Below are 12940 nucleotides of genomic sequence, written 5' to 3' on the forward strand. Positions count from 1 at the left end.
TTACTTGAAGAAAAATTTTCCTCATTTTTTACAAAAAACTTCATTCATCCTAAAACTTCTTTACCTTAAAACTTCTTAAATAACTTACAAATATCCATGCTAAGGAAATAATCACCACTATCAGCAAAAAGACGAAGAACTTGCAAAGATTGTTGACTTCCTCACAAAAGAGCAGCCCATTAGATTCATGATTACAAATGAAACTCCAGTTTTTATAATCTATTCCATCATATTATTTCCATAAGATAGTAAAAATAAATGAAGTATCAGCCTTGTCTAAAATGGGATCCAGACCTATTGCATTCTCAGCTTCTCATGTGCAGAGATAGGAACACTCCTACATTGCTGGTGGGACTGCAAACTAATTCAAGCTCTGTGTAAAGCAATATGGAGATACCTTAAAGCGATACAAGTGGATCTACCATTTGATCCAGCAATCCCATTACTGGGCATCTACCCAAAAGAACAAAAGTCACTATGAAAAAGATACTTGCACTCGAATGTTTATAGCAGCAGAATTCACAATTGTAAAGTTGTGGAAACAACCCAAGTGCCCATCGATACATGAGTAGATTAATAAAATGTGGTGTATATATATAGCATGGAGTTCTACTTAGCCACAAAAACAATGGTGATCTAGCACCTCTTGTATTATCCTGGGTAGAGCTGGAGCCCATTCTACCAAGTGAAGTATCCCAAGAATAGAAAAATAAACACCTCATGTACTCACCAGCAAATTATTATTAATGGATCAACACCTAAGTGAACATATAGGAATAACATTTATTGGGTGTCGGACAGATGGGGGGGAGGTGATGTGTACATACATACATAATGAATGCAATGCGCACCAACTGGGGGATAGACACGCTTGAAGCTCTGACTTGAGGGGGAGGGGGGGAAGAGCAAGATACATAACCTTAACATTTGTACCCCCATAATATACTGAAAAAAAAAGAAATTTCCTTTTCTTTGACTAAAACTCAAGATGAATTTTTAAAAAATTCTTTATAGGCACTATAAAGAAAAATAATTGGCACTATAGGGTAGGCGCGGTGGCTCATGCCTGTAATCCTAGCACTCTAGGAGGCCGAGGCAGGCGGATTGCTTGAAGTCAGGAGTTCAAAACCAGCCTGAGCAAGAGCAAGACCCTGTCTCTACTATAAATAGAAAGAAATTAATTGGCCAACTAATATATATAGAAAAAATTAGCCGGACATGGTGGCACATGCCTGTAGTCCCAGCTACTCGGGAGGCTGAGGCAGGAGGATTGTTTGAGCCCAGGAGTTTGAGGTTGCTGTGAGCTAGGCTGACGCCATGGCACTCACTCTAGCCTGGCAACAAAGTGAGATTCTGTCTCAAAAAAAAAAATAATAATAATAATTGGCACTGCATTGCCAAGAGTTAGGGGGGGAAAAGGCCTTAAGTCTGTGGTACCCAACCCCCGGGCCACAGAGTGGTACCAGCCTGTCGCCTGTTAGGAACTGGGCCACACGGCAGGAGTTGAGCTGTGGGGTAGCGTGCAAAGCTTCATCTGTATTTGCAGCTGCTCCCTGTCACTTACATCACCTCCTGAGCGCCTCCTAACAGATCAGCAGCAGCACTGGCATTACATTCTCATAGGAGCACAGCTCCCACTGTAAACTGCACGTGCAAGGATCTAGGTTGCGTGCTGCTTATGAGAATCTAACGCCTGATGGTCTGAGGAGGTGATGCCGGCACTGGGGAGTGGCTGCAAATACGGATTATCATTAGCAGAGAGGTCTGAGTGCACAGAGACCATAACAAATCACTTGCTTGCAGACTTATATCAAAACCCTCTCTGTGAGTGGCAAGTGACAATGTAATGATAACAGAAATAAGGTACACAATAAATGTAACACATTTGAATCATCCTAAAACCATTCATACCCAACCCCTATATATGGAAAAATTGCCTTCCATGAATCCAGTCCATGGTGCCAAAAAGGTTGGGGACTTCTGCCTTAAGAGATGTGATGGCAAGGTTAATAGCTTTTAATATAAATGGATAGCAGAAAACCATGCCCTTGGCAACAAACTTCAAGAGTGTGCACATTCCCACACAAAAGCAAAACTGAAGATTCATGGAATTTTTTTGACCCGATTCAGCAACTTTAACAAATAAACCCCATACATAAACACACGTGTGCATATACAAATCTCTAATCCATGATGGACAGATTCTTCTCAAATTTAGGAGAAAGGGTGCACGTTGATCTTTCTTTACTGATTAGCTGGGTATGATACCAGCAACCTGCAATTTTAGCTGCAAGCACTGCAGGTGATGTTGGTAGGACTTGTGGGAGGCACAGATTTCTAACTATGGAGAGCCAGTTCAGACCTTTTGCTTAGCTCAGAGCTTGTCTCTTCTCAGCAGGGGGTGCCAATTGTGCCAAACAGTGCTGAATTAATTGGGGTTGCTTGGCTCTGTCTCCAGTTAGTTATCAACATATGAGCTATATATGTGAAAAAAAAAAAGAAGAAGAAAAGGGGGAAAATCACCTGCATATTTTTGGTTTTTTATATCACATATCTATCTACCTTATGTTCTTCAATGTTTAAGACACTGATCACTCTGAAGTTTGGGAGCTTTGACACAAAACGGAAAAGAGGTTCTTCCTTAATATGATTTATCTCTAATTTACCCATTAAATATCATTTTGAATATTATCTTGTTGGGATGGCTGACTCTGCATCATTTTATTTAATTAAAATATTCACTTTGTGTATATAGAAATGAATCATAACATGGCATTAATGTTGCTGTATTTCGGGGAGATTAAAAAGACAAATATTCATATGCACTATGAAATAGACAGTATTCACACATAGGGACATTTTGAACAATATTGCCTATGGAAAATAGATGCTGTACTTTGTGACAGAACATTTCAACAAGTCTTAGAGTTGCTAAGCCTAGATAAATTCCATTTGACTGGGAAATAATCATTGCTTTCATAATTCTTCAGGGCTGAAAGTATATCTCAATATATATTCCAGGGTTCTGATTGAGTCCCACTATAATGGTACAATTTGACTTTCATCTTTTTGCCAACACACACACACATGCACATACACACACACACACACACACATGCACACACACAAACCTGTTTTCAGTCAATATTCTTGACATTTCTTACTGTATTTGCCTTACTAATTTCTGCCTCTCTGACTTGTCTTTCAGTATGAAAAGGCTTCCTTTAAGGCTTGCCTCAGCCCACCCCTTTATGAAACCTCCTGACTCTGGCCCATGTGGATCCCCGTCCCCACCCCACACCCTGCTTTTACATTCTCACTATGCCTAAGGTGTCACATCTGGTTGTATCTGTGTTTTGGTCTTTTCTACTTCTTCAATATGTTTTTACCCTTGTCCCCTCAAATGGGTGATAGGAAATTTGAAAATTCAAGTAAAACTTTAAAATTTTTTTGTATCCTTTGAGGAAGCTATTAAATACATTGTAGATGGTATCTTAAAATTAATTAGGTATACTTCAGGAGGGTGTGAGTTTTCTCTCCCTGGAAGTATGTTAGCTTTAGATAATACAACCAGATCAATATGACATTTGAGAGTTTATCTCAGCATCACATGTACAGTTAAACTACAATGTATGGGATCTGAATTTTATATAGTTCTTACAGTTACTCTAATAAGTACTTTATTAGATACTATAATTATCACATGTTAATCATTATAGGATCTCTATGCATTAAGTATAATAAACTTATTTACAATTATAAAACTGAAATGCAGAATAGGTAATTTCTTGAATTCATACAGAAAATAGAGCAAATGCATTAAACACAATATTTATCTTTGGGTTTGTATTATTTATAAGAAATCTATTTTTTTCTTCAACTATTTTTTTCTTCCACCAGCAAAATTGTTATTAGTTTACTTTCATAATTCTTTATTCACTATCCACTTACTAATTTAACAGTGGTAAATGGGGCTACTATCTTGCATGCATCATTTATCTTCATATTAATTACATTTATAATATCTTTAGTCTCTAAGGTGAAATACAGACATTTCCAAGAAATGTAAAGGAAGACATGGGAGCTATTGTAAAATCCATCAGCAAATTTGTACAGATTATAGTACCACTTTTAGACCCAGAATTACACAATAATAGAAATCAAATATCAGAGAAGATGAATTTCCCTCTATGTTTGGATGAACATGTTACAGCATACATTAAGAAAAAAAACACCTATAAGTTTACTGGAAAACAACACTGAGCCTAAAAGAAATATTGTTCTGAAGTTTATGCTGAGATTTCTGCTTCACCTTTATAATGTAAAAACCAAAATTTTAAATTATGCATGATTCGACTCAACTGTTTGTACATCTTTTTCCTTTTGGCATGAGTTTGTCACAGGATGTCTTTGTTTAAATCTCCCTTTCATATTTTTGCAAAGAAGTAATGAAAAGTCAATTAAAAATAACTAATTTAATTTAAATTAGGGACAAGGTTAAAATCTATACAAAATTAAAATAAATGTATAACCATGTATTTTACATTTGAGGGGATGCTCTCATCCTACATACATTGGTACTGAAGGCCAGGGAGAGTAAATGATTGGTCATTGGCCTTGTTCAACAATAAAAAAAAACAAACAGCTGATAAGTTATGTCACTTAATCAAAAGCCATATAGACAGAGAAACATGATTAGAGTCAGGATCTATTTTTTTTTTCTAGTATTCTCCCTATGACAGGGAGAGATGTGAAATTATTGGGTGAAAAATACTGTGCCTAAAGTAACTTAATCCTTCATTGCAAAGATTATTTTAAAGATGCTTCCATTTAAGCCAAACCAATATGAAGTTTGGAATTATATAAATTTATCCTTCTTTCTCGTTGTATCTCAATTTTAAAGGACTGCAATGTGTTTCATGTACACTTAGACTAGGTTTCAAAGAGTAAAAGACAATGATACTCAATTAAACATAACTGTCTGAAAATGTTGACAGTGAGAACTTCCTATCCAGTATACTTGGAAAAGGTGTATATAATATGGCAAATATATATGTGGCAAATAGGTATATAATATATATTCCACATATACACACATCCCTTGGTCAACATATATATCATAGCTACAGTGAGAATGTAAAATGAGACAACCACTTTGGAAAATTGGCGGTTTCTTCTAAAGTTAAACATACACTTATATGAGCAAACGATTCCATTCCTGGTATTCACACTAGGGGAATGAATGAATAAACGGATAAACAAATTGTATTATACCAGGGAATACTACTCAACAATGAAAGGGAACAAACTATATGCAATAACACAGAGCAAGGATGGGGATCAAGGAGCTGATATTTTCATCTTTTAAATTAAAGGTGTTAAAAATTTAATTAGAACATGATGTGTCATTTTTCCTCTTCTAATAACTTATATAAAACCTAATAGGATAGATTTACTTATTTTGTATATAGTTGTATTTTTAAGTAATAGTAAGGTACATTTAATCCAACTAGAATTTTTTCAAATGAAATGTAAAATTAAATTGGTATAAGAATTTTATAAGATGTTCTTTGCAGAATTACTTAGAATAAAAAATTAAGAATGATTTAATTGTCCCTCATTGGATAAATAAATTATTTAGTAAATAAATTCTTATTCAAGAGTGCTTGAAATCATTGAAAAATGCTCAAAATATGGTACAGGTAAACAAATTAAATAAACATATACTATCCACATATGCCTAGAGAAATGTTCTAAAAATTCATCAAATTGTTTGCAATTACTATCTCTGATGGTAGGATTGGGATGACTTAAAATTTTTTATTTTATTTTTCCATATTTTCAAAATCTTTCATAATTAATATTACTGGTTTATAATCAGAATAAAATCACACACTGATTTCTTTTTGCCTATCTATGGAAATGAAGATGATGGATAATATTCACTTTGAATTTTATTTTTAAACCCAATTTATGTTGCTCTTTGTGGTTTTCTTTCCTAAGCATAAGACGTGTTTGAAAAGACAATGATGAACAAAAACTAAAAGTCAATAAAAAACATCTGCTCAATTGATTTAAATGAAGGATAATTAAATATTACTGATTGAAACATGTTCTTCCTCATTCTTCCCTTCATTTAAGAAACAAACAAAATTACATCTAGATAGGAGGAATAATTTCTAGTCTTCTATAGTAATGTAGGATGACTATAGTTAACAGTAATATATTAAACAGTTTAAACAGCAAGAAGGAGGATATTGAATGTCCCCAAATCAATGAAATGTTAAATGTTTGAGATGATAAATGTGTTAATTGATCTGATCTGATCACTATATATTATATATATTACAATATCATTATGTACTCTATAAATATGTACAGTTAATGTGTTAAAAAATTAACAAAAGATAAAAATAATAAAATAATAAAACCCCCAAAATAGTTAATAACCATCCTGGGTACTCAACTTGGTTTTGTGTGATTTCTCAGTACTGCTTATTTTCCGCATTGCTGCTGTTGGCCTGACTGAAGGTGCATAGTACCAACTTCAAAACTTCTAGATTCTGGAGTCTTTCAGTTGGCAAAAGCTACATTAGACTCCAATCACTACCACACCTTCCAACTAACCCTTAAGAAGCTTAGGAGGAGCTCTATAAAAAAACTTTGATCTTTCTGTTAAATTGTCTTTGGTTACAATCTTCATTCAGTATGTTTCCCTATCCATTCCCCTTTAAACAGTCCTTTAATTATCTGGGGTTACATTGTGGTTTCATTGATTATTTAGAATTTTTGAGGGATGTCAGTTCTGTGTGTTACCTTATGAACTAGGATGTATTCGGTTTCTTAAAAACAATATGTGCATTTGAGGAATTGGGGATGACATTTATTACTTTCTTGAACATCATTTAAAATTTTTACTTTTAGAGCTAGATTTTGTTATAGATTAGTCATAATGGTTCTTTTTTTCCCTTAGTTATTTTATGGCATTTTGAAATTAATACACATAACTAAGTAACAAGAAGTGACTGATAGCCCAAATTGAAGCCAAAACTAGCATGCATAAAGCTCTCATAAGGTCTGACATTTATTTTATGATGTAACATTATTTCTCCAAAATATTTCTTATTTGGGCTACAAAAAAAAAATCTATGCACAAAGTCATATCCGCATTTCATCAAGTGCAATAATTACTTTTTTTCACCTTTTCATACAGATATTCATACAGATAAGTATTTTTTCTGACTTAGCCATAAGACAGTATTTATTAAAGAAAATATTTGAGACAGATAATAAGATGTGCAGAAAATTCCAAATAACATCATATGGAATGTCTCTGATGCACTGTAATTGCACTACATGCATTGTGTCTGCAGCTGTCTATACAAACTAATGTTTTGGGTACAATGAATACTAATGCTTCCTGGAGGTAATTGTCCCATTATATTCAGAGTTCAGTAGTTAGGTTTATTAATATTATGTGGTACAGTGTTTTTAGCTAGGCAATCAAGTTTTCTTCAAAGTGAGCTACTTCAAGTTATAGTGTTTATTGACTATCCGAATTGCAATTATGAAAATATCATTGAATTTGCAGTGTTCCTGTGGTTAAAATATTCACTTACTGCAGGGTTGAGCTTCTACTATAAAAAGCTTAAAGCTACTGACCCTCATTTAGCAAAGTTCGATTTGGAGAACATGTATTCTTTCCCACAGCTTCTGTAATTATCAAGGCAAAACATTCTATTAGGTTCTTTAATCAATGTTTGTTTTCTACTTGCAGAAGCAGCTGACCAAGATAGGATATTTAGTACCTGTAAGGCTAATTTTAGAATGCATTTGACTCTTAGGGTTCCCGGACTTTTTTATGGCATGAACTGTATGAATTCTCTGGCTCACCCCAGGAGTACTTGACCCTGAGAGCTTAACTCAGAGAGCTGTGGAAATGAGAGATGAAGAGACTTAAGGAATAACCTAGTTCATCCTCCTGACAATACAGTGCTGTAGAAGTGTAATGGGTAATGAAAAGTTGCTCAGAATTGGAAAATATTCCAAAAATTTAATGTAAATTAAATCAATCTATAAACAGAACTACAGTAATCTGATAGAGAAACAGATAGAGAGACAACTCGAATTACTTTGGGATATGAAGAACTGGACTTTATGTATTTATTTTTTTAGCATAGTAGAATGTCAAGCAATTTTTTTCCTTATTTTTAGTTTTTGTATTTCTTTATTTTTTGAACATTAAATTGAAAATTGTTAAAATGGTATTCAATCTAAGATACATAAAGAAAAATTTTCTAACAAATTGATTTTAAAAAGCTTGTGGCACAATTTTAAAGCTATATATATATTAAGTATAAAGGATATTAATAAAGGAGATAATCTTATGTATATTATGTTGCTTTTTATCTATTTCCAAGTAAATTACACAGAATTTTTAATCTATAACTGATTAAATTCATTTATTCAGAATTATTAGATAATCCGTTGAATAGTCTGCTTAAAGGGAATTAGTATATATTGCACACATTATACGTGAAACATGAAATTTGAAATGCTGAGTACTTACATTGTAGGATCATATTTGCAGCAGCAGAGATTAATGTATTTTTTCCTGTTTATACATGATTGCTTAATTTTTTTGATGATTTTGGAGGGACCTTGAGACCTTATCTTTCTATAAAGTCTTCCGTACTATAATTCTACACTAAATTTCAGACATTTATTTTAGCATCAGAACCCTCTCCTTCACACGATGTTGGGAAGAAGCAATAACATAAAAGAGAGAGAAAACAGGTCAGAGTGAGGCGGGGGAAGAAACCTGGGCACCTCAGGGTCTGCCTCTCAGTTCATTTAACCACCCCCTGTTTCTGGTGGTCCCCAAGACTATTTGGGGGTATCTCCAGGAATTTTCTGAGAACAACTTGAAAACCATTGTCTAGATGGGGGGAGGGGCACAGAGTTGTCTGCAGTTGGTTTTTATCACACTGACACCATTTTCTTAGTGACTATTCTTATCTTTCATGTAAAATCGCAATATAAGATATTAAGAAGACAACATCATGGGATTTTCACTATCCATGTTCTTTACTTTCCTTTTTTTGTTGTGATTAAAATTTAATAATAAACTTTCCTAATCAATTTTAAAGTATACTTCATATTGATAGATTTATAATTCTGATTAAATACAGATTCAAACACAGTAAAGATTTCTAATAGTTCATTCTATATTGTAAGCCCTTTAAAAAAAGGTAGTTTACTCTTGAACTAATGCTTACAGATATCCTATACAAGTTACTATTTTAATTAAGCACTGAGAGCCAGTGTATAATTTTTTTCCTGTTATTAGTATATGAATGTTTGTCGGAAAGACTGACACGAGATGGCCCCTCTGTGAACCGAGAACTGCTTGTACCCTTCGAGGCTTCTCACTACACTGCTGGCAAAGGCCTCAGAATGGGTGAGCAAGATTCAGCGATGTTGCTGCTGACTGTGCAATCATCTGCTTCCATTTGTCCCTGTGGTTGGCATGGATTAATAGGCCGAGGCAGGAGATGGGCATAGCACAAATTGAAAATAATGGAGCATTTTGCACCAAAGGAGTCAGAGGATAAGAACTACAATGGGCAGGCAAGGAAACGGGGAGCAGGCTGGAGGCGGTGCCACGTGTCAGCGAGAGACTGTGGCAGCTTTGGGACACTTACAGCTCACCACATCCCTGTCTAATGAAGACAGAGCCCGCCTGCTGTATGTTGTTTCATAGTAATTTCTGGGTCGCTTTTATGTGATGGTCAAATTTTGGATTCCAGGCGAAGCTCACACGCAAAATCTATTAATGTGACACTTGTTAACATTTCAGGGAAAATTACTTGATTGTATAGGAAAAATTGCAACTATCATCCAAAATGTGGACTCATTGTAAACAACAGATAAACCTTTGATATTGCAGTGTATATCCCACGACTAAGCAGTTATCACTTAGGCACCCTAGTACAGAAATCATGATAGAAACTTAGGACCACCAGTCATTCACCGAAGGTGCATTGTGCATCCAACACCTGCTGATATATGGGCTGTGGAGAGGACACCAAAGAGAATCAGATGCTGCTAGATTTCCAACAGTAGAGTTAAGGTATAGTCTAAGGAAAGCTGAATAGAAAAAATGATGTAAAGAAAGCTATACATATTTGAGAGTAATATGTCTTAGGTTAATTGTTTCGTCATGATAGAAAAATGAGGGTAGGTAGGAGTGAAATCTGGAAAAAGGTGAGTCAAAGATTATGAATCTATTAGTTTACTAGTTTTGTTCCCAAAAGAGAATGACTGGCCAGTATAAGTACTATGGATCATTTTAGATTGGGTCCACAGAGTGTCTGTAGCACCTAGCTATTACTATTTCTTGTAGCTATTCAAGAAATATTTGTTGACTGAAAGAATAAATGACTTACATCAAAAGAAATGTACTGCAAAAATGATAGATATTTTAGAAGAAAAATGGGACCACTGGTACTTGGCACATCTAGTATAATTTAGCCTTGAAAAAAAAAAAAACTTCAGATAAATCTCTATTTACATGGGGGTGATTCATCACAGGGAATGTGAGGGTAGACATGGATGAGTTATCAGATTCCTTCTGCTCTATGAATTTGTAGTTCAATAATGTAGTAAAAGTTGAAAAGTTAGGAATGTCCAGCTAGTCCTCGATCCTACTTAGCTCTACTGCTAGGAGTGTGCTATGCACATTTTTGGATCAGTGTGGTGTTAGAGAAATAGGTTTCTCTCAAAGGAATGAAAGCTTTCCTTTTAACAAAACAAAAACTCACTAAGATTGAAGAATATAAACACTGGACTGGATCTCTTGATCGGGTGTAAAACTGCATAGAAAATCCTTTGTGTAAGTCATTAAAACAAAATATGTCAAAACTGCAAAAAAAAAAATAACTGAAATATGTTAACATTAGATAAGGTCCGTTGTGTATATATTATACTTTAAATAGGTTTTAATAAACATTCGGTATTATGGATCCATAATGCGGAGGCATTTTTTTGTTAATTTTGTGCAAATTCACAGTTAATGCCATTAAAACTCTAAATGAGCAGTTCTAGTGTGCAAAAAGGCTGCGAAGATTAATACACAAAATCCTGATATCTCTCAACTGTCTCATTAACATGATAACAGGCCCAAAGGAGTTTCAAATCCCTTAACACACGAAAGACATATTTTCTCCCATTTTTTGCTCATACCACCATAAAAATGGAAATTAAACCACATAAAAAATCTTCCCAAAATATCAAGGGTCCCATCCAAATACATAAAATACTTTTTTTTTATATTAAACTACACAAGCCTTGTTGAAATGCTACTAAGGAACTGACTTATATATACAAAAACCAAGACAAATCTACAATTAGTTTATATTTTATCCCAAAGCCCAAACATTTAGAGCTATTGAAGAAATTGAGAAATATTGAATGATCTAGTATATTAAGCTATTTGTTTTCCATTGAAACTAAGTACCATATGTGGGCTAAAGATGGACTTTCAAAAATCTAATTGTGCATCTGTTTGCAAAGATTTAAGTCAAAGCCATAGTGTTATTGCACCGAATCCTTTTGTGGTTAATAAGGAAGAAAATAAAAACAAATTATCCTCTTTGTTATGGAGGATATGCTATACAATATCACTGCATGGTGACAACTTCTTGTCCTCCTGTCACTGCCTGTCCTTTAGACCATACTGCAGAAAAGCAATTTTCTGCCTCAAAAGCACTCTATTTTTTTAAAGTTTGTCTCTGGGCAATTTTCAGGTCTACTAGAGCTGCACAACTGTATACAGATGAGAAAGACCCAAAATAGGGCAATTTCTTTGATTCCTCTCCTTCAAAACATTTAGCTGAGATTGCATATCCAACAGAGAGAGCCCAAAAAGAATATTCAGTAGTGACCCACAGTGACATATATCCTTTTTGTAAATTTGCATTAAACAGTTTCCAAATAACGTAGACTTCCTAGAGTTGCTTTTTGTTTAATGTAAACCTTTAACACTACATTTTCCCCAGGATATTAACAGCTATTTTCTACTAGAAAAAGGGCAAATCCCTAGAAATAGGTAGTTAAATACAGCATATGGAGTTTTCAGATGAAGAATTGCTTAATTTTAAGGGGTCTGCTCGTTTGAGTCAGCTGTTTGGTTTTCTGGTTGAGGAGTAAAGGGCACCTTTGATGCGAAAATGTATTCCCCCAATGTTCAGTTGCTAATAATTTCACACTCATCAGTGCCTGGTGCTAGCATGACCGTGATAGCCTCCTGACGTAACTCAGCCCTAACACGGTACGGAACATTCCACAATGGTCTCTTCCCCCACCTCATCAGAAAACAAGTTTACCTATAATAGTGTCTGTACAGGGGAATGATTGAAAAGTTGTTGGATTTTAGACGTAATGCTTGCTGACACATTTTTAAAGGATAGAGGTTTTTTTTTTGTTTGTTTTTTTGAATCATTAACCCTTTTAACGGTGAGTTATTTTTTTTCAATTCATCCTTAGTTTTATAATGTAACTATACATGCTTGCCTTTATTAAACATGATACTGCACAGGATAGATTTTAAGGTGAGTTATATGGAACATGTATGTTCCTGTTGACTGATTAGGCAAATTCCTCTGTCCGAAGCTTAGGATTTTTAATTAGAAAATAGTCATGAATATAAACATAGGTTTAAAAGAAAAGCAAACTTGTTGATCCTCCTATTACCTTCTACCTTTTCTTCCCACTGGGGTGTGTCTGTGTGTGTGTGTGTGTGTGTGTGTGTAAGTGTGGCCATTTGCATCCTTGTGTGTGCACACCAGTCTTCCTCTCTGTTTTGCTCATTCTCTTTTTTGCTCTCTCTTTAGTTTCCCTCTGATTCTGCATATGTGGGCTACTTTGAGATTCCTAGAGG

At 34.6% G+C, this 12940-nt stretch overlaps 1 protein-coding gene across 6 annotated transcripts in view; it reads right to left on the reverse strand.

Moving 5' to 3' along the window:
• Positions 1–12940, reverse strand: part of TENM3 (teneurin transmembrane protein 3) — a 2406934-nt gene that overhangs the window by 1255388 nt on the left and 1138606 nt on the right. The window lies entirely within an intron of this gene.

The sequence above is a fragment of the Microcebus murinus genome, chromosome 15 (genome assembly GCF_040939455.1).
Source record: "Microcebus murinus isolate Inina chromosome 15, M.murinus_Inina_mat1.0, whole genome shotgun sequence".
Classification (NCBI taxonomy): domain Eukaryota; kingdom Metazoa; phylum Chordata; class Mammalia; order Primates; family Cheirogaleidae; genus Microcebus; species Microcebus murinus.